At 38.2% G+C, this 24,290-nt stretch overlaps 1 protein-coding gene and 1 long non-coding RNA gene across 2 annotated transcripts in view; one reads left to right on the top strand and one right to left on the bottom strand.

Moving 5' to 3' along the window:
* LOC119473033 overlaps window positions 1-24,290 on the top strand; it is an 83,695-nt gene that overhangs the window by 20,103 nt on the left and 39,302 nt on the right. The window contains exon 2 of the long non-coding RNA XR_005202203.1: window positions 16,107-16,230. This is a non-coding gene — a long non-coding RNA (uncharacterized LOC119473033). The remainder of the gene's footprint in view (window positions 1-16,106; window positions 16,231-24,290) is intronic.
* The window catches only part of SLC41A2 (solute carrier family 41 member 2), a 150,942-nt gene that overhangs the window by 12,226 nt on the left and 114,426 nt on the right, over window positions 1-24,290 (bottom strand). The window lies entirely within an intron of this gene.

A 24,290-nucleotide genomic window follows, 5' to 3' on the forward strand; every position in this document is an offset into this window, starting at 1 on the left:
AGATACATAATCATCAGGTTGACCAAAGTTGAAATGAAGAAAAAAGTGCTAAGGCCAGCCGGAGAAAAAGGTCAGGTTGCCCAAAAAGGGAAGCCCATCAGACTAACAGTGGATCTCTTGGCAGAAACCCTAGAAGCCAGAAGAGAGTGGGGGACTAATATTCAACATTCTTAAAAAGAATTTTCAACCCAGAAATTCATATCCAGCCAAAGTATGCTTCATAAGCAAAGGAGAAATAAAATACTTTATGGAAAAGCAAATGCTGAGAGAGATTTTTGTCACCACCAGGCCTGCCATACATGAGCTCCTGAAGGAAGCACTAAACATGGAAAGGAACAACTGGTATCAGCCACTGCAAAAACTTATCAAATTGTAAAGACCATCGACACTAGGAAAAAACTGCATCAACTAATGGGCAAAATAACCAGCTAGCATCATAATGACAGGATCAAATTCACACATAACAATATTAACCTTAAATGTAAATGGGCTAAATGCCCCAATGAAAAGACACAGAATGGCAAATTGGATAAAGAGTCAAGACCCATTGGTGTGCTGTATCCAGGAGATCCACCTCACATGCAAAGACATGTGAGCTCGAAATAAAGGGATGGAGAAAGATATACCAAGCAAATGGAAAGTTTAAAAAAAAAAAAAAAAAAAAAGCAGGGGTTGCAATCCTAATCTCTGATAAAACACACTTTAAACCATCAAATATCAAAAGAGACAAAGAAGGGCATTACATAATGGTAAAGGGATCAATGCAACAAGAAGAGCTGACTATCCTAAATATATATGCACCCAATGCAGGTGCACCCAGATTCATAAAGCAAGTTCTTAGACCCCTACAGAGAGACTTAGACTTCCACACAATAATAGTTGGGAGACTTTACACCCCACTGTCAATATTAGATCAATGAAACAGAATATTAACAAGGCTATCCAGGACTTGAACTCAGCTCTGGACCAAGTGGACCTAATAGACATCTACAAAACCCTCCACTCCAAACCAACAGACTATACATTCTTCTCAGCACCACATTGCACTTATTCTAAAACTGATCACGTAATTGGAGGTAAAACACTCCTCAGCAAATGCAAAAGAATGGAAATCATAACAAACACTCTCTCAGACCACAGTGCAGTCAAATTAGAACTCAGGATTAAGAAACTCACTCAGAACCACACAACTACATGGAAACCGAACAATCTGCTTCTAAATGACTACTGGATAAATAACAAAATGAAAGCGGAAATAAAGACGTTCTTTGAAACCAATGAGAACAAAGACACAACGTACCAGAATCTCTGGGACACATTTAAAGCAATGTGTAGAGGAAAATTTATACAACTAAATGCACAACAGAGAAAGCAGGAAAGGTCTAAAATCAACACCCTAATGTCACAATTAAAAGAACTAGAGAAGCAAGAACAAACAAATTCAAAAGTCAGCACAAGACAAGAAATAGCCAAGATCAAAGCCGAACTGAAGGAGCTAGAGACACAAAAAGCCCTTCAAAAAAATCAATGACTCTAGGAGCTGGTTTTTGAAAAGATCAACAAAATAGACTACTAGCCAGACTAATAAAGAAGAAAAGAGAGAAGAATCAAATAGATGCAATAAAAAATGATAAAGGTAATATTACCACTGATCCCATAGAAATACAAACTACCATCAGAGAATACAATAAACACCTTTATGCAAATAAAACAGAAAATCTAGAAGAAATGGATAAATTCTTGGACACTTACACCCTCCCAAGACTATACCAGGAAGAAGCTGAATTCCTGAATAGGCCAATAACAAGGTCTGAAATTGAGGCAGCAATTAATAGCCTGCCAACCAAAAAAAGCCCAGGACCAGACGGTTTCACAGCCAAATTCTACCAGAAGTACAAAGAGGATCTGGTACCATTCCTTCTGAAACTATTCCAAACAACAGAAAAAGAGGGAATCCTCTCTAACTCATTTTATGAGACCAACATCATCCTGATTCCAAAACCTGGCAGAGACACAACAAAAAAAGGAAAATTTCAGGTCAATATCCCTGATGATGTGGATGTGAAAATCCTCAATAAAATACTGGCAAACTGAATCCAACAGCACATCAAAGAGCTTATCCATCACAATCAGGTCAGCTTCATCCCTGGGATGCAAAGTTGGTTCAACATATGCAAATCAATAAATGTAATCCATCACATAAACAGAACCAAAGTCAAAAACCATATGATTATCTCAATAGATTCAGAGAAGGCCTTTGACAAAATTCAACAATGCTTCATGCTAAAAATGCTCAATAAACTAGGTATTGATGGAACATATCTGAAAATAATAAGAGCTATTTGTGACAAACCCACAGCCAATATCATACCGAATGGGCAAAAACTGGAAACATTCCCTTTGAAAACCAGCTCAAGGCAAGGATGCCCTCTCTCACCACTCCTATTTAACACAGTATTGGAAGTTGTGGCCAAGGCAATCAGGCAAGAAGAAGAAATAAAGCGTATTCAGTTGGGAAAAGAGGAAGTCAAATTGTCTCTATTTGCAGATGACATGATTGTATATTTAGAAGACCCCATTGTCTCAGCTCAAAATCTCCTTAAGCTGATAAGCAACTTCAGCAAAGTCTCTGGCTACAAACTCAATGTGCGAAAATCACAGCATTCCTATACACCAATAACAGACAAACAGAGCCAAATCATGAGTGAACACCCATTCACAATTTCTACAAAAAGAAAACCTAGGAATACAACTAACAAAGGATGTAAAGAACCTCTTCAAGGAGAACTACAAACCACTGCTCAAGGAAATAAGAGAGGACACAAACAGATGGAAAAAAATTCCATGCTCATGTTTAGGAAGACTCAATATTGTGAAAATGGCTACACTGCCCAAAATAATCTCTAGATTCAATGCTATCCCCATCAAGCTGCCATTGACTTTTTTCACAGAATTGGAAAAAAAACACCTTAAATTTCATATGGAATCAAAAAAGAGCCAGCATAGTCAAGAGAATTCTAAGGGAAAAAAAAACCAAAACCTGGAGGCATCATGCTACCTGACTTCAAACTATACTACAAGGTTATAGTAACAAAAACAGAATGGTACTGGTACCAAAACAGATATACAGACCAATGGAAACAGAACAGAGGCCTCAGAAATAACACCACACGCCTACAACCATCTGATCTTTGACAAACCTGACAAAATCAAGCAGTGGGGCAAGGATTCCCTATTTAATAAATGGTGTTGGGAAAACTGGCTAGCCATATGCAGAAAGCTGAAACTGGATCCCTTCCTTACATCTTATATGAAAAGTAACTCAAAATGGATTAAAGATTTAAATGTAAGACCTAAACCATAAAAGCCCTAGAAGAAAACCTAGGCAACACCATTCAGGACATAGGCATTGGCAAGGCCTTCATGACTAAAACACTAAAAGCAATGGCAACAAAAGCCAAAATAGACAAATGGGATCTGATTAAACTAAAGAGCTTCTGCACAGCCAAAGAAACTATCATCAGAGTGAACAGGGAACCTACAGAATGGGAGAAAATTTTTGTAGTCTACCCACCTGTCAAAGGGCAAATATCCAGAATCTACAAAGAACTTAAACAAATTTACGGGAAAAAACACCCCTATCAAAAAGTAGGCGAAGGATATGAATAGACACTTCTCAAAAGGAGACATTTATGCAGCCAACAAACATGAAAAAAAGCTCATCATCACTGGTTATTAGATAAATGCAAATCAAAACCACAATGAGATATCGTCTCATATCAGAATGGCGATCATTAAAAAGTCAGGAAACAACAGATGCTGGAGAGGATGTGAAGAAATAGGAACACTTTTATACTGTTGGTGGGAGTGTAAATTAGCTCAATCATTGTGGAAGATAGTGTGGCAATCCTCAAGGATCTAGAACTAGAAATACCATTTGACCCAGCAATCCCATTATTGGGTATATACCCAAAGAATTATAAGTTGTTCTATTATAAAGACACATGCATATGTATGTTTACTGCAGCACTGTTCACAATAATAAATGCTTGGAACCAACCCAAATGCCCATAGACTGAATAAAGAAAATGTGGCACCAATATGCCATGGAATACTATGCAGCCATAAAATAGGTTGAATTCATGTCCTCTACAGGGACATGGATGAAGCTGGAAACCATCATTCTCAGCAAACTAACACAAGAACAGAAAACCAAACTGCATGTTATCACTCATAAGTGGGTGTTGAACAATGAGAACACATGGACACAGGGAGGGGAACATCACATACTGGGGACTGTTGCGGGGTGTGGGGGGCTGGGGAGGGATAGCATTAGGAGAAATACCTAACATAGATGACAGAGCAATGGATGCAGCCAACCACAATGGCATGTGTATACCTATGTAACAAACCTGCATGTTCTGCACATGTACCCCAGAACTTAAAGTACAATTTTAAAAAGCTACTCATCTAACATATTCATCTTACAGATACATCTTACATGTTAGGTTTGTAGGAATCTAATGTGTAAATCCCTGAAAGAAGAAAACCATTTCTTCTTTCTGTTTGATCCCTTGAGTTCTAGCAAAATACTTATACATGATAAATGGAACAAATGTTTGCTATTGAAGAAGCTCTATCACTGAATAACTGTTACTGTCAAGTGAAAAAAAACCCTCTGAGTCTTAGTTTCTTCATCTGTAAACTGAGGTTATCACGACTACCCAATAAGCTGATTGCCAAAATTAAACGAGATAACATATGTAAAGGGATAAACAAATGCTTACTTTATAGTAATTACTCAGTAAATATTGGTGCCATAATCACTGATACATCCATTATTACACTGTCTCATAATTTATGGACTTTATTTAAAAGATTGTTGGAATAGAAGTCTGTTTTCTAACACTAGCCAGTTATATGACTTAACACCTCTCTGATCCCTCATTCTTTAAAACTAATTTATGTCTTCATAGTCTCTTCTAGTTCTAAATTACAGAGGTAAGAAATTTCATCGTAAATTATGCAGAAATTGCTCTACTCACCGTTGTGATATTCTCTCTCTACCTTTCCACATTCTCATTCCATTTATTGGATTTACTTTTACAATACGAATAGAATAAAGTTCTCTTCCCATACAATTTATTTCAAAAGGTATTGTGATGACAAAGTTCAAGCAGGTTTAAATTTATTCATTAATGCAAGTTAACAAAAGATATCAGTTTGCTTGGAACTCTGTGTAATAAATTATTAAAATGACAATAAGAGTAGCAGACACTTCTTAGTGCAACATTTTTTGTTTCAAAACTAAATGATAATTTAAAAAATGCATACTTTTCCTTGGAAAAGCACATTGAACACACCAAGGGTAGACTATGTTTTTATATCATCTGTTTGTTCTTTATGAAATATGCATAACTTCTCTAGGTAAATATGCCTTCTGAAAAGGCAACTTTGTAACCTCAGCTAATTATGCATGTTCTAAATGTATTTCTTGGAATTTAAATAAATATATAAAGTACAGAAATATATATTTGCTTTGGACGATATTGATTCCTTCAGCCAGCTCCTTCTTTGAGCTAGAATCAACATTCCCATGTGTTAGCATCCCTTTAATGCCTCAACTGCCAATAACTGCCTTGTGTATAGTGTGAAGAAAGATGATTTCTTTGGGAGAGGAATGCTTAGAAATATGATACAAATAAACCTTAGAAATAACAAATTAATACAGTTCTTCCTAACCCCTAACTTTACAAAGGTTGAATTCATGTCCCCTACAAAAATATGCTTCCCTAATCCATGTTTCCAGGCTGGAAACCCTACTCATTAAAATCTAATATTTAAATGTCTGCTGAGAATAATTTAGGATTATCAATCAACAGGAATTCAGTCTACTTCTTACATTCAGAAAAAAGCATCTTTTCTTTGGCTTGAACTATTTTGTTAGGTGGCATGTGGGGGAAGGTGGGAAATAAATGGTGTTGCTGAAAAGAAAATTAATGTTTGATTACCTTTTTTCCTCCTGGGTACTATGGTGGGTATTATTATCTCTATTTTCAGAAGAGAAAGTGTAGATGCAGAAAGGTGAAGTGCTTGCCCGGTAACACAGCTAGCCAGTGGTAGAGTCAAACCCAGGTCTGTTTGATTCCAAAGCCCACACTGCTTCCCTCGTGCCACATTACCCCTATGGGGCACTGACTGGGGACAGCCAGAAAGGAGAAAGAAGGAAGTATTTCTACTGGTAGATACGAAAAACAAAAATAGAAACGCAGCCCACAAAACAAGAACACAAAAAAAGACCCATATGAAACTTCCATTTTGAGCAGCATTATCAACAAAATACCCCCAAATGACCTGCCAACAGAAAACAATCTAAAGTGTTCAACAAAACATAAAGACTATCTTTTAAAATGCATCACTGAGCTGGCATGAAGGAAAGGAATCCTCGGAGACCCAAAATAAAGGGAAACAGCATGCTGGGGTAAGACTCTGAGGATCCTGAGCTCTGCCTCTCCAGGGGACATGGAGGCATCCTCAGCTGGTTTTGATGATGGTGCAGGGCCCACCAGACAGGAGACAAAAGCAAGACCTGTCTCAGGTAAGAGAGTCTAATAGAAGATTTTCACATAAAATAAAAAGGTGCACCTCTTGATCAAAAATAAACCAGCCCCTGCAGAAGGAGCAGGAAAGAAACTTGTCTGACTGTGGTACTAACACGGTGGGAGAAAGTCTCCCCTAAGAATATGTAACCACAAAGTGATCCTTACATGGATTTGGCCCAGGATCCAACCAGCTATTTGGTCTAACAATCCCAAATTGAGGACAGCTGTCTCTAGGTGTCCACAGGGGATTGGTTCCAAGACCCATCCCCACCCCACAACAAGGATACTAAAATCCAAGGATACTCAAGTCCTTTATATAAAGTAGTGTAGTATTTGCATATAACCTATGCACATCTTCCCATATAGAATTATGCTTTGCTTAACAATGGGAATACATCTGGAGAAATGCATTGTTAGGCAATTTCATCACCCTGCAAATATCAGAGAGTGTATGTCCATAAACTTAGATGGCATGGCCTGCTACATACCTAGGCTATATGGTAGAGCCTATTGTTCCTAGGCTACAAACTATATCCCATGTATGTGACTGTACTGAATACTGCAGGCAACTGTAACAGAACCAGAAGTATTTATATATCTAAACACAGAAAAGCTTCAGTAAAAATATAGTACAAAAAAATAAAAAGTGGTACACCCGTGTAGGGTACTTACCATGAATGAAGATTGCAGGGTCGGAATTTGCTCTGGGTGAGTCAGTGAATGAGTAATAATAAGTAAATGTACACTAATGTAGACTTTATAAATACTGTAAACTTAGGCTACACTAAACATAACATCTTTTTGCTAATAATACTTTAAACTTAGCTGACAGTAACTTTTTACTTTATAAACTTTAATTTTTACTTTTTAAACACTTTTGTAATGACAAAACACAAAAATATTGTACAGCTGTACAAAAATATTTTCCTTCTTTAAATCTTTATTCTATAGGCTTTTTTCTTTTTTTCTTTTAATTTTTTCCTTGCCTCTCTCCCCTCTCTTTTTTTCTATTTTTGTTTTTATTTTTAAACTTTTTTTGAATATAGTAGTAAGTACACAAACCAGTAACAGTTATTTATTGTTATGTACTATATATAATGAAGTGTGCTAGACTTCTATATGCTTGGCAGTGCAGCAGGTTTATACCAGCATAACTAGGACACACTTGGTAACTTGCATACACACTAGGTACAGAGTGACTGGTACACACTAGGACAGTATAGCCACGACATCACTAGGTGACAGGAATTTGTCAGTTCCATTATAATCATAGGACTGCGAATATATATGTGGTCTGTCATTGACCAAAATCTTGATACATAGCACATGACTACACTTGAAAATTGATGAAAGAGTATATTTTAAATGTTCTCATCAAAAAAAAATAATAATGTTGTGAAAAATAGATGTTAATTAGCTTGATTTAGCCATTCCACAATGAATACATACATCAAAACAGCATGTTGTATAGTATAAATATATACAATCCTTGTCAATTTAAAATAAAAAGCATCAATGTTCTAAAAAGAACAAGAGCTCAGTATAATTAGTCATATGACACAGACATGAAATAAGATACTAATAGCAAAAATAACAGAAAGCAGAATCAGAACCTGAAAGATATTAGATACTGGAAAAATCTGGCACAGAATATAAGTATGAATCATATTTTTAAATAAATAAATGAACAAATTAGTTAGAAAACCAACAAGAACTTTTAGAAATAAAAATTTCAACCACTGAAATTTAACTCAATAAATAGGTGAGATTAATAACATATTAGACACACTCGGAGATATAAGTAATGAATTGAAAGATGAATCTAGAGGAATAAAAAGTAGCATAAAGATATAAAGAATGAGGAAATATGAAAAGAAAATAGATGCCATAAATATGTAGGATAGTAATTCTCAAGCACATCTATCTGGAGATTCAGAGGAAAGAAAAGAGAAAACAAAGGATATAAAACATTTAAAGAGAAAATCACCATCTTAATGGGGGATGTTATAACCTATTTCTCTGAGAAATTAATAGATCAACTGGATAAAATCTGAAAAAAACATAGATTATTTCAAATACACAATTAACAAATTTGATCTAATGGATATATATAGAATACTGTAGCCAACATTTAGAAAATATACTTTTTTTTTCCAAGCACATAGGTAATATTTATAAAAACTGTCCACATACTAGGCAATAAGAATATTCTCAATCAAATCCCAAAGGATTAATATCATAAAGGCCACATTCCCTAACTGCAGTGCAGGTAGAAATTAGTAACAGATACAAAAAAAAAAAAAAAATCCCATATTTTTGGACATTTTAAAGTATACTTCAAAATCAATCAAGAGTCAAAGAGAAATCATAGTGCAAATTATTAAATATTTATAACTAATCAATAATTAAATCTTACGTATCAAAATTGTAGAATGCTGGAAATGCAGCACCTAAATGGTTATATTAGAAAAGAAAGACTGAAAAAAAAGTGAGCTATGTGTTCATATCTAGAAGTTAGTAAAAGAACAATTATAAACCTGAAGTAGAATGAAAAAATACTAAAGGTAAGTACAAACATTAATAGAAAACAAACATGATAGTAAAGACAAAGTCAAAGTTGAACCTCTGGAAAGGCAAGTAAGACTGATCAAAGTTGGATAACCTTAAGATAAAAAGAGAAGATACAAATAAACTATGAAGAATGAGTACTGTGCTAGATATTGACTACTGGCACTCAGCATCCATTCTCACTCTTTTTATAGCTTTCCTTTCTTACAAGGAGAGAAACGCCTAGAACTATACTTCTCAGACTCCCTTAACAGCAGGGTTCCAGCTAAATATTAGATTACACCATGTTGCACTCACGTAAGACTTTGGAGGTATGAATTCGGTAGAAGCCCCCCCTCCCTTTTTTTCCTCCTGTAAGAATACAATACTGTGGAGTCTTTGGCAGGTATGAGTTTTCACAAGGGCTGACTGTATTCTACAGTCTTCAGCCAGTTACCAGCCTCAAGGTCTGGGAACAGCTGTGATGCTGTAGTAGTTTTGTTGTTTCCTAACGTCTCAGTAGTATCAGGCATCCTGACCCTTTGGACCAAATCTGCTATAGCAAACCTGAAAGCCAGTGATGGCTCCCTTCCCTCCACACTGGTTTTCTGTCCTCTCACCCTGCCAAAGTCTAATAATGCTTTCAAATACCTTCCTCCATTCCTATCAACACGCCTCTATGAGACTGGTATGAGCATTGGTAAACCAAAACCTAGGCCAGGCATGGTGGGTTATGCCTGTAATCCTAATGCTTTGGGAGGCCAAGGCCAGAGAATCACTTGAGGCCAGCAGTTTGAGATCAGCCTTGGCAACATGATGAGACCCTGTCTGTACCAACAGCAACAACAAAATACCAGGCATGGTGGTGTATACCTGTAGTTCTAGCTACTCAGGAAGCTGAGCCAGGAGACTCACTTAAGCCCAGGAGTTCAAGGTTACAGTGAGCTACAATCATGCCAATGCACTCCAGCCTGGGCAACACAGTGAGACCCATCTCTATTATTAACAGCAAAACAAAACCTAGAAACAATTTACATATACATTATCCTTGTGAATAGTGTTATAGTAGAGTTGGTAAGTTAAGAAACAAGGTAATTTGTCATATTTAACATTTTAAATATTTACGTACTTGACATGTAATCAAAATATGCACATAATCATTTAATATAGGGAATTTCTTTTTTTTTCAGACAGAGTTTTGCTCTTGTTGACCAGCCTGGAGTGCAATGGCACAAACTTGGCTCATTGCAACCTTCGCCTCCTGGGTTCAAGAGATTCTCCTGCCTCAGTATCCCATAGTAGCTGGGATTATAGGTACCTGCCACCACGCCCAGCTAATTTTTTTGTACTTTTAGTTGGGACGGGGTTTCACCATGTTGGTCAGGATGCTCTTGACCTGAGCTCAGGTGATCTGTTCACCATGGCCTCCAAAAATACTGGGATTACAGGGGTGGGGCACGTGCCTGGCCTAATGTAGGGAATTTCTTTATCACTCTTGACTTTTTATTTAGTTCCAATGTGAAAAGACAAAAAGTAATGAGCATAATAATCTTCTATATTAATTTTTATACAAGAACTTTCAGGGAACAAGTGTACAGTTTCCGTAATTCTTCTCTTTTCCTCTATGTTATGTTTCTTCTGACTGTATTTCTTGAAATGTAATTTTATGTCTGTTGAATCTAATAATTTGAAAATCAGGGCTTTAAAAAATATGTAGATATGTATTTTATATTACATGTCGAGAGTTGGTTTCCTTTATAATCCTATGTGGTTTTTTTTTTTTTTTTTTTTGAGACGGAGTTTCGCTCTTGTTACCCAGGCTGGAGTGCAATGGCGCGATTGCGGCTCACCGCAACCTCTGCCTCCTGGGTTCAGGCAATTCTCCTGCCTCAGCCTCCTGAGTAGCTGGGACTACAGGCACGCGCCACCATGCCCAGCTAATGTTTTGTATTTTTAGTAGAGACGGGGTTTCACCGTGTTGACCAGGATGGTCTCGATCTCTTGACCTCGTGATCCACCCGCCTCGGCCTCCCAAAGTGCTGGGATTACAGGCGTGAGCCACCGCGCCCGGCTATAATCCTATGTGTTTTATTGCATGCATTTGAAAACCTTAATTTGAGAAGAATCCCATAATATTAAAAAAAAAAAAATCCCCAAGGAGTTCATTATATAAAATGGTTAGTATCTTCTTTATAAAATAAACTCTTACAACACAGTCCTGGAGACCTACACGATAACATTAACAGCCTTGATTTTTAATAGCTAAAAGCTAAAAACAATCTAAAATTCCATTAAAAGAAAAATGGTTGAATAAATTGTGGAACATTCACACAACAGAATACTATGTAACAGTAATAGCTGAATGGTAGTCTAACCAAATATAGTAGATGAATAACAATTACACATGAATGAATCTCACATACAATGCTGAGCAAAAAAAGTGACTTAAGCAGTATGATTCCATTTTCTAAAACTTAAAAACATGTTGAAATAAAACAATATTTAGGTGTCCAAGTACATACAGTAAAATAAAGAGGGAAAACATAGCCATGAAAGCTATCAGGATCAAGTTTCCCCTGGAAAGGAGAATGGGACACACAGTTGTCTTCTAAAGTGGTAGGTACTAGGGCAATTGTAGTGTTATATTTTCGAGCTGACAAGTAAGTGTACCAGTATTCACTATGTTATTATTCTTTATACCTTCTATATATCATTGTTATTTATTCAATAGTTAATGTACAATTTAGAATTTTTAAAGATATAATCATTCTTTGCTAGGTGTTCATTAACTATTGCCTAACAACACCTGCCATAGACACATCCTCATCTGACCACGTTGTTCTGATGGAATAATGCAAATAACTAGAGACAGCTAATGTCACTTGATATTAGGAAAAGATAGCCTAAAAATCAAGGAAATATTCAAACTAAATAAATTGTTTCTTGGTGTCTAACAAAAAGGAAAAAGAAAAAAAGTATGAATAAAGCATATATAAATTACTAAAAGAATTTAACATGTATTAATTATCTACTATATGCTAAGTATATGCTAAGTATAATTACTATAATGTTCTTGATATCCACAGAATATTAAGGAAAGGTGCAATCAGCAGAGAATAGGCCCTGTACAACTTACATGCTCCCCTTTTACTCTGCCAATAGTCCAAATGGCCCTGATTCTACCACCATACCGGCTTCAAATAGGCCTTCTGCAGGTTGCCCAGCAAAACACTTTACTCTAAAAACACATATTCGCTTATTTAAGAGTGTTTATTGAGTGTCTTTCCAAAGTACTACTCAAATTTTTAAAATTATTTTTAGAAAACTTTTTTAAAAATAGCATACACACCAAAATATTTGTGATGATGGCCTTTGAGTGGGGATTGTAAGCGATTTTGATAATAAGGAATACATGTTATTTTATGAGAAGGAAGAAAGCTCAATGAACTAAAAAACAAAAACAAAAAATAGCCCTATGAAACAATGACCTAACATCCTTCCCCTGCCTAAGCTCAGTATTGAGACCTATTTCTTAAGCCGAGGACATATGGTCTCAGAAAACAGATTTATAAAGATAATTTTGAAATCTGCAGGAATTGAGTAACAGTTATCTGTAGAAAATAAAACTACTTGAAATACATTTTAATTACAGGTAAAATATAAATAATCAGAAATATAGCTCTGAATTTCTTTGACATAAGAAATGTAAAACAAAACAAAACAAAAACCTTGATAAGAAGAAAACTCATTATATTGAGACGGGATTAAAGGAAGGGGCAAAGAAATAACTGAGAAATTTGAAACCTATAAAATGAATTTTGTTTTGATATGGGAGAGTCTAAGTTCATTGCTTAAAGGAAGAATATAGAGAACAGCATAGAGTTTGATGTACAAAAGGAAAAAAAATGCTTAATTAATTAACATCTTGGAAAAAGCAGCTATGAGAAGTGACAAGTGTGAAAACCCAGACATAATCAACTTGTACTTCCAGAAGGCTTGAGATACAGCATTGCATAAGGATTTGTAGATATAATTACTACTGCTGTTGAAATGCCAAAACTCTATGTTGAGAGTAGAGAATAAAAGGATGTTGATTTTGGCAGAAATCACAGTGGCAAAAACATCTACATTACATTTGGTTATTCAATATATCTATACCTGTTAATAAAAAAATACTCATGTATGTATGAGAGCTACCTACAGAAAGTTTGCAATTAAAAAAAGTAAATGATTTCTTTTTGAAACTCAAATCAAGAACAAGTTAAGGCTCAAAAGAAAACAACAGTTGCTTAAGAATAGACATAAATCAGTGGAACAGAAGAAAGTCTAGAAATAGACCTGCATATATATATATATATATATATATATAGAGAGAGAGAGAGAGAGAGAGAGAGAACTGATTTTTGACAAAGATGCCAAGATAATTCAAGGGAGAAGGATAATCTTCCCAATAAATGGTGCTATAACAACCGGATATTTATACTGAAAAATATGTACCTCAAGTCTTATCATATACCATACACAAAAATTAATTCAAAATGGTCAGAGACTCAAATAAAAGCTAAAACTAGAAAATCTCCAAAAGAAAATTATAGCAGAAAACCCTCACAACTCAGGGATAAGCAAAGATTGCTTAGGATACAAAAAGCACTAATCATATGCAAAAACTGATAAACTGAACTTCATTAAAGTTAGAACTTCTGCTCTTAAAACACATAGTGAAGAAAATAAAAAGGCAAAATTTGAAGCTCCGATATACATCATAAGGACTAAAGATTATATAGTATTAGGGATTTTTGTTAAATAAGTCGATTTTAGCTGTTCTTATTACACACACAAAACTACAAGAGATGATAGACATTTTAATCTACTTCACTATAGTAACCATTTTACTATCTATATGTATTTTATAACATTGATATGGAAGTGCTGGGAGGGGTGTGGTCCCTTTAAATGATATGAAAGTGGGGAAGGGAAGTGCTGTGTGGAGGAGGGCATGGTCTCTGGCTAGGGCTCCACCCCCAGGCCTATGCCCATGGATCTAGGTGAAGACAGGCATTTTTGTTTTCCTGCCCAAATGTTGCATTTCCCAAGACTACCCTGACTGCCACGCCCCCATCCTGTACTTACAAAAACCCAGAGACCCTAGCAGTCAGACACACAGGCAGCTGGACATCGAGAGGAGCGCACCAGCGGAGGAGCACACCAACAGGCACCAGTGCACCCACAGGCCACTGACCAGCAGAACAACGTGGAGTCTGGCTAGGGCAGTAGGAGAGCCCAGGCCTCCAAGTGACCCAGCTCCAGTGGAAAACCATCTCCCTTCTGGCTCCCTCATCTGCTGAGAGCTACTTCCACTCAATAAAACCTTGCACTCATTCTCTAAGCCCATGTGTAATCCGATTCTTCAAGTACACCAAGGAAAGAACCCAGGATGCAGAAAGCTCTCTGTCCTTGTGATAAGGTAGGGGTCTGATTGAGCTAACACAAGCTGCCTACAGATGGCAAAACTAAAAGAGCCCTCTGTAACACATGCCCACTGGGGCTTCAGCTGTAAACATTCACCCCTAGACACTGCCATGGGGTCGGAGCCCCACAACCTGCCTGTCTGTATGTTCCCCTAGAGGTCTGAGCAGTAGGGCTCTGAAGAAGTGAGACACACCCCCATCACATGCCCTGTGACGGGAACAAGAGAACTTTTCCCGTTTCAACTGGGGGCTCATCCAGGGTTGCGGAAGGTTAGTGTGAGCAAATGTGAAACTGTCGGGTCTGCCTCTCTTCCAAAACACTGCCACCTTTCTCTCTTTCCTGTAGGTCAGAGGCTCTGTTTCCCTCATGAAGTTTTAAACCGCCCTAACTGGGCCAGTCAAAACCCCTAGACTTTGTCCCTTTTCTCTCTCTCACAGTTTAAAATGGTTCTTATCTCTTTCTTCATAATGTTAAGAGTTTTGCTACAGGCTGCCTCAATGTTACTAAGTAAAATGAGCATTTGGCTCAGCCACCAAAGGTGCAGACCAGACCAGTTTTTCCTAGAGGTGGCATGTATGCCTCCACCTTGACAGCCACAGGCACGGATGCTCAGGGCACCTCTCCTTATTCTTACCCCTCGCAGCTCAGGCACCTGGGCATGCCTGCAGCAGGCAAAGACCGAACCTAGCAGTCACAAGGGGGAGTGGGAGAAAACCAGCGGCAGCCAGGACCCCAAAGGGCCAACAAATGGGCGCTTCCTGCCTGCTGCACCAATGGAATATTTCTCCTTTGGCCAAGGAATTCGACCCAGTCTGAACGACAGTACAGATACAAGAATTAGAGAAATCCAGTTGCACTAAGCAAGGGGTTCTTTCCCTAGAATCTCCCCCTTTTAGCCTTTAAACTGTTTTTCTCTTTTTCCCTTTTCTATGTGAGAGGGCTCCCCTCCCAACTCTGTTTCTGATAAGAAAGTTAACGGAGGAATGACCCCTGCTGGCTGAGAACTGCAAATTCGGCAGAGCTATTTGAGACACTCTAAACAGATACAAACAGCCTCTAAATATCTTTTCAGTCCCAAACTCAATTCCAAGCTTCAGGCTGAAGTCCTAGAAAGAAAAACCAGGTCCGAGGATCCAAAACCAGGCAACAGGCACAGTGTAAATGGGCAGGACCAATTCCTGCTCCCACCCCACAGAAGGAGGCCATGTCTCATGGCATAAACAAACAGGCCCAGGGAACTCAAAGATTGCTGACAGCAGGGAAAAAGGAAGGCATAGGTGAGGGCAGATAATTCCTATTCTCCAGGTTTTCCCTGCTTCATGGGTACATACCGCGATTGTAGTTATGGCCAGCACCTGCCAAGGTCACCGGGGCTCAGGGATAAGAGGTGGAGAGTGAAGGGAGGACACTCACTTTCTCTATCACATCCTGAGTTTTCACTGAAAGACGGAAGGGAAATGAGGAACGCCTCCATTCCCTGTCTTTCAGAATGGGCAACCAGTTCTCTTCACCATCCTCAGCTTATACTCTTCTGGAGTGTATCCTGGACCACTGGGACTGCTTTGACCCTCAGAATCTGGAGGAACAGTGCCTCATAGCTCCCTGCACAAAGGTTTGGCGAAATTATGATTTACAAGAAAGACTGGCTTGGCCTCAGGAAGGGACCATTCATTTCGATACCATCTGGCAACTGGAACTTTTCTGTAGATGTGAGGACAGATAGTCTAAGGTCCCCTATGTGCAGGCTTTCTATACCTTGCAATGCAATCCAGACCCTGCCGACAATGTAGGATTGATCCAGCCTCCATGTTTGCCGTCTCAGGGAAGGCTGCAAGGACTAAGCCCAGGAAATTAAAGATCTGAGACCCAGAGGCACCCCCAGCAGAGAAGCCAACTCCCTCAAGCCCTGCTCCTCCAGGTCCACCCCCACCTTCCTATCCAGCTTCAGCCTCTCACTTGTCCCCTCCTAGAAATCCTTGCTCTAAACAAGCCCCGGTCTCACTCTTGCCCCTCCAACAGATGCCTAGTGAATTTGGATCCAGTAAGGTCCAGATCCCCTTCTCCCTACAGAACTTAAAGCAAATTAAGGAGAATCTTGGCAAATTTTCATATGACCCTGATAGATATATAGAGGTTTTCCAGAATTTCACCCAAAAATTTGAACTCTCCTGGAGAGACGTTAGGCTACTTTTGAATCAGACCCTGATGGACACTGAAAAGCAGGCTGCTTTGCCAGCAGCAGAGAGATTTGGGGATGAGCTTTGTATCACATATAGTGTCAGGGAAAGGGGCGAATATTATCCAACTGGAAGAGAGGCAGTACCAGTGTATGACCCTAAATGAGATCCCAGCGATGAGGTGGAAGACTGGAAGAGGAGAAGGCTTAGGTGTGCCTAATAGAGGGCTTGTGTAGGACTAAGTCAAAGCCTCCCAATTATACTATGTTGTCCATGATCGACAAGGAATTTGATGAAAATGCCACTTAGCCTTCCTGGAATGGCTGAGAGAGGCCTTGGTAAAGCACGCTTCTCCTATCTCCTGATTTAGTTGAGGGACAGCTAATCCTAAAGGATAAATTTATTACTAAGGCAGTCCCTGATATCAGGAGGAAGCTGTAAATACAGGACCTAAAACCAGATAGTACTTTAGAGAACCTCCTTAAAGTAGCCACCTCGGTCTTTTATAATAGAGGCAGGGATGCCCAACAAAGGGAGAGGAAATACAGGAAAGAGAAAGAAGCTTTAATGGCCCCCAGGCAAGCCTACAAACCCCAGAATTCCCAAGGGTGCACCTGTTAACTGCTAAAGATATGGCAGGAAGTTATCTCTCATTCTAAAAGTTTATCCACTCCCATACAAGATTTAATTTCTTTCACCAGGGTGAAAAGGCTTGGGGTACAATGTTGTTGTTTGTGTATTTCACTTCTTATTGCTATAATCTTTGGGACTAAATTCTTTTGTATAATACACATTTAAGCCATCCATACTTAACCTGATAAAACTTGTTTTTTTCCTCTCATGCCTACAAGCCATCAAACTCCAAATGGTCAGGTAACTGGAGCCTCAAGCAATGGCTCCCCCTTTGGTAGGAACCCTTAGACTGGGAGGAATCTGACTGCTGTTTTCTCCCAAAACAATGCCCCCTGTTGGCAGGAAGCAGGTAATACCAATCACCATTCATATTCTAAAGGTAGTAAGATGTACCTACCACATCAGAGAGGGGAAATGATACAGAAGTACTGGGAAGGGCATGGTCCCTTTAAGTGATAGGAAAGTGGGGAAGGGAAGTGCTGTGTAGAGCAAGGCATAGTCTCTGGCTAGGGCTTCACCCCCAGGCCTGTGCCCACGGACCTAGGTGAAGACAGGCATTTTTGTTTTCCTGCACAAACGTTGCATTTCCCAAGACCACCCTGGCTGCAACGTACCATCCTGTGCCTATAAAACTCTGAGACGCTAGCAAGCAGACATATAAGCAGCTGGACGTCAAGAGGAGCACATCAGCACAGGAACATACGGGCGGCTGAACGTTGGGAGGAACGCACCAACAGGCACCAGCAAGCTGGCAGGGCACCGACAGGCAGAACAATGTGGGGTTTGGCTGGGGCAGTTTGAGGAGAGCCCAGGCCACCGAGTAGCCCGGCTCCAGAGGAATACCATCTCCCTTCTGGCTCCCCCATCTGCTGAAAGCTACTTCTACTCAATAAAACCTTGCACTCATTCTCTAAGCCCACATGTGATCCGATTCTTCTTGTAGACCAAGGAAAGAACCCCAGTATACAGAAAGCTCTCTGTCCTTGTGACAAGGCAGGAGTCTAATTGAGCTAACATAAGCCATCTATGGATGGCTAAACTAAAAGAGCACCCTATAACACACGCCCACTGGGGCTTCAGCTGTAAACCTTCACCACTAGACACTGCTGTGGGGTTGGAGCCCCACAGCCTGCCCATCTGCATGCTCCCCTAGAGGTTTGAGCAGCAGGGTACAGAAGAAGCAAGCCACACCCCCATTGCATGTACTGTGAGGGGGACAAGGAACTTTTCCTGTTTCAATATCATATTGTAAACCTCAAAAATACACAATAAAACTTTTAAAAATGAAAATCAAAAGGCAATTCATAAACTATGAGAAAATATTTCCAAGACATATAACAAAAAAAGTAGCATCCATAATATATTAAGAACTCTTATAACTCCATAAGTCAACTTAATTTTTTAAAAAATGAGCATAAGAAAACATGAATCATTAATAAACCCATAAAAATATAGTCAATATCATCAGTCATCAGGTAAATGCAAATTGGGATCACCATGATACCACCTTACCGCCACCACAATGGCTAAAGGTATTAATAGAAAGCCTGACAATACTAGGTGATGGCAAAAATGTGGAGCAACTAGAACTCTCATACTAGTGGGAATGCAGAATAGGTATAATCATTTTGGAAAACATCTTGGCAGTTTCTTATAAAGTTAAACATTTACTTTCCATAAGACCCAGAAATTCTACTATATGTATTTACCCAAGAGAAATGAAAACATATCTGCACAAAAATGTGTACATGAATATTCATAGCCACTTCATCCATAATAGCCCCTACTGGAAACAAACCAACAGTTCATTCACAGGTAAATGGAGAAACCAGTTGTGATTTATTGATACCATGGACTACTACTCAGCAATAAACAGAAGTAAAATACTAATACATGTAACAATATGGATAAGTTTCAAAAATATTAAGTAAAAGGAGAAAACAAAGAGTACATACTTAGATTCATTATATAAAATTCTAGAAAATGGAAATATAATTTATAGTGACAGAGGAGAAACCAGTGGTTGCCTAGTGCCTGGCATGGAGGGTAACTGACTGCAAAGGAGCATGAGAGAACCTTTTGGAGGCAAAGGTAATATTCTATATGTTGATTATGGTAGTTGTTATATGGGTATATGCATATGTCAGCATGGGTGTACTTTACTGTATATAATTATTTCTCCTGTATATAAAGTATGCCTTAATGTTGATCTTTTTAATTGTCTTTGTAGATTGTAGATTTTGTCTTTGCATGTTGACATATTGAGTAGCAGTGTGCAGCCTTCCGAGCAATAGACTACAGCCATCGTCACCTAATGATAGCCTGCAGGGCAAATCTAGCCCTGTATGGTCCACAAGCTAGGAATAATTTTAGTTTTTAACATTAAAAAAGTCAAAGGAAGAATATTACTTTATGACACATGAAAATTATATAAATTTCAAATTTCAGTATCCATAAACAAAGTTTTATTGGGACATACCCATGCTTATGTATTTACATATCATCTATGACTACTTTTGCACTGTTACGGCAGAGTTGAGTACTTGTGACAGAGACTATATGGCCTAAAGTCCTAAAATGTTTACTATCTGTCCCTTTACAGAAAAAGCTTGTGACCCCTACCCTAGAGTACAGGAATTCTTCCTGTCACTTCCCATTACCAAATAATGGAATTAACCAGATTGTTCTCAATCCTTTTACCTATCTCCTGTGTTTGGGGAGGTAGATCATAGGCTTTGGAGTAATATAAGTCTAAATTCAAATCTCATTTACCACTTAACTACTATAGTTGTCCCTCTATCACCACGGAGATTGGTTTCAGGACCTCCTGCAGACACCAAAATCCATGGATATAAAAATCTGCGGACACTGAAGTCCCTTATATAAAATGGCACAGTATTTGCACTACACAGGTCCTCCTGTATACTTTAAATCATCTTTAGATTACTTATATAATACTTAATATAATGCCAACATGTCACTTCACTCATGAGGATTCAATGTAGTGTGAAGCAAATTCAAGTTTTGTTTTTTGGAACTCTAAAATTTTTTCCTGAGTATTTTCGATTCAAGGTTAGTTGAATACACGTATATGGAACTCACGGATGTGGAGGGCTGACTGTATATTTCTTTGGGCAAATTTTTTAAGCTTTCAGTTTTCTCAGATTTTTCATTTAGAAAGTAGGGGAGATGATACACACCTCAGAGGACTGCTGAAAGGATTAATGAGATAATGTAAATAAAATACATATTGTCTGGCAGTTAATAAACCCTTTATATTTCTTCATATTCTCCTTCTAAATATTTAAAAACAAGGGCTTGTCAAATGGCAAAAAAAAGAATGAGCCTGATCACCTACTAGTCAGTTTTCAAATTAGAAGGACAACCTATTACTCCCTACATTATGTTAGTTCTTATGCTGGCAGAAATTAGTTATCAAACTTCATTTACTTTTGAAAAAACCTTTTATGCCTATCTTTGTACTTACTATAAATATAATCATACAATATGTAGTTTGTGTTTGGCTTCTTTTGATTAACCTTATGTTTGTGAGATTTACAATATTGCTGTGACTATATTGTTGTGTAGAGTTGTAGTAGATCATTCATTATCCCTGATGTATAGTACTTCACTATGAAGCGTTATTTACTTTCTTTTATTAAATGGTCATTTTCATTTTTAATAGAGATGGGGTATCACTATGTTGCCCAGGTGGTCTTGAACTCCTGAGCTTAAGCCATCTGCCCGCCTCAGCCTCCTAAAATGCTGGGATTATAGGTGTGAGCCACTGCACTCAGCCTATTTACTTTTAATTATACAATTAAAATCTGGCCGGGTGTGGTGGCTCACGCCTGTAATCCCAGTACTTTGGGAGGCCGAGGCGGGTGGATCACGAGGTCAAGAGATCGAGACCATCCTGGTCAACATAGTGAAACCCCGTCTCTACTACTAAAAATACAAAAAATCAGCTGGGCATGGTGGCGCATGCCTGTAATCCCAGCTACTCAGGAGGCTGAGGCAGGAGAATTGCCTGAACCCAGGAGGCGGAGGTTGCGGTGAGCCGAGATCGCGCCATTGCACTCCAGCCTGGGCAACAAGAGCGAAACTCCGTCTCAAAAAAAAAAAAAAAAAAAAAATTAAAATCTCTCTCTGTAGAGACTGGGTCTTCCCATGTTGATCAGGCTAGTCTTAAACTCTCGGCCCCAAGTGATCCTCCCACCTCAGTCTCTCAAAATGTTGAGATTATCGGCATGAGCCACCATGCCCCAGCCAAATGTAAAGTTTAGCATTCTAAAATGGCTATGATGTTAAAATACCTACAGTCATGCTCCAAATGATGACATTTCTGTTAACAATGGGCCACATATATGGTGGTGGTTCTGCAAGATTATAATACCATATTTTACTGGATTGTTTCTAAGTTTAGATATACAAGTACTTCTTCTTCTGTTGCAATTACCTACAGAGGTCAGTGCAGTACCATGCCGTACAGGTTTGTAGCCCAGAAGCAACAGGCTCTACAATATAGCCTGGTGTGTGTGTAGTAGGCTATACCACCCAGGTCTATGTAAGTACACTCTATGATGTTCACACACAATGAAATCAACTAACAACACATTTCTCAGACTGTATCCCCATTGTTAAGCAACACATCACTGTAGTCATTCATAGAATATTTTATGATGCTTGTTGAGAACGTAATTTTACTTTTTAAAAATGTATCTTCAAATTGTTTTATGTGTATGTTTAATCTCTCTAACTGATCTGTTACCTCTTTCAGATAGGGAACCTTGTCAGGTGCTTCCCTGTTACCCATACAAAGTATACTCAATATATCTAATTTAATGAATACTTATCATATCTAACATAGAAAACAGTGTGATGAGATTCCTGGAGCATTCAAAGAATAAGACATAGTTACTGTTTTCAATGTGATATCAGAATCTAAGTGAAGAATAACTGAAATGCCTAAAATAATTCACAAATAATACAAAACAATATTCATTTTATAAATATTTACTGCCAGGTAGAGGGTTGGGTGCTGAGGTTTCAATGATGAATAAAAAAGAATCCCTGGATGAACCTGAACTGGCCACATCCTCTGCTATCTGGAAAAATGAAAGAGACTTTGGCAGAGCTAAAAAGTAACTACTCATCAGAGAACATAAACTGGGGTTCTTCAACGTACCTTGAGAAGCAGATGATCAGAAGCAGAGAATTGACTACTAACCTAAGATTCTCAGAACAAAGAGATGACTACATTAAGTAGACAGATTCCACCCACGACCAAGAGAACAAAATTTCTCTATGTCACCCTCTCCTTTGCATTCCTGTCTTTACAGATTCTCTCTCATACAATTCCTGGCTCTTTCTTCCTATGTAAGAATTAGTCTCTTTAATGCCAATCCAGAAAAAGACTAATTGTTCTGCAGAGCTGTTAAGCCAATTCAAGAACATGACTCCCCCATACGCTTGGATGGATTATGTCTCATTAGTCCTTTCTGGGAAAACAATAACTAGTGAAACAAACACCTAAAAAAACCCCATCAATAGGACATTCAATTGGACAATTCGAATTGACAATTCAAAATTGTCAACGAAGATTTACCTCTAACTTTGGCTGATACAGTAAATAACACAGTCCAAGCCCTGGGAGAACAACTTAATTTCCTTAACTCAAATAGTTATAGTTAATCACTATAGCTACAGATAATACAATGGTGTTGTATTTTCTCTTGGTCAACCTAAACCATTGCTAACACTTCACACTATACCTCAATTAACATTACAGATGAAATGAACCAATCAATCTATATCTAAGCTAAAAAGAAAAAAAAAGGCAGCCGAGCTACCTAGAGAAACATTAAGACTTGTTTTCCTAGTCAGGCCTGAAAAATCTTATGTCTTGGTACTGAAGTACCAAGGCCTTCTTGTCCCTTCTTGAAATATTTCTCATTATTCTTGTTTGTCTCACAGTCATTTAATGCTTATTGTCCAGTCTCAAATGCTTTTGCACAGCTATTGTCTCAGCAGATGGTTCAACAAATGATTCAAAGATAAAAAGAATATGAAATTATGCTGATTGACACTTAAACTGAAAAGCAGTTCTCTACACTGAAATCTCTTCTTCAAGGGGAATCAACAACAGAGTTGAATGTCTTGATAATTCTTAATTATATCTCCTGAGTGAAGAGAAAAAATAAGAACTGAAAATAAAAAAGTTTCTACACTCCTTGGAAAAGGCTGATTGTTCTTTAGCCACGGTAACAAGTAGCCACCAGAACGGGCTTTAAATTCATTCAATCGATAAACTTGCCTCATTGAACATGCTTTAGAAGCTAGCCAATCAATGATAGTCCTTGTTCCTGAAGTAGCCAATTAGGAACTAATCCATTCCCATAAAAACACCCCTGAGGGCCAACCAAACAACAGTTATACCCAAGTAATCATACTTCTACAGATGACATCAGTCCAAACATGCTTTTGAACATCTGCCAGTTCCTGAAGCCATGTTTCTTTGAAACCCTACAGAAGATCAATAATTTTCTCTGCTTGTGCCCGATCCCAGTATAGCTCCATTACAATAGTAAGTAAAAATTCAGCTTTGTCTTTTTATTTCAGATATTGAATGATGGTCTTACCATCCTTTGATACCCTTTAAGCTCCCCTTTTAATAAATTCAAAAATCTTTGGAAACTTTTTGCTTTAATGTATTTCCCTAGATAGTATAAGAATACAATTTAGGCAGGGCGCGGTGGCTCACGCCTGTAATCCCAGCACTTTGGGAGGCCGAGGCGGGTGGATCACGAGGTCAAGAGATCGAGACCATCCTGGTCAACATGGTGAAACCCCGTCTCTACTA

This window comes from Cebus imitator, unplaced genomic scaffold (genome assembly GCF_001604975.1).
Source record: "Cebus imitator isolate Cc_AM_T3 unplaced genomic scaffold, Cebus_imitator-1.0 Scaffold8, whole genome shotgun sequence".
NCBI classification, from domain to species: Eukaryota; Metazoa; Chordata; class Mammalia; order Primates; family Cebidae; genus Cebus; species Cebus imitator.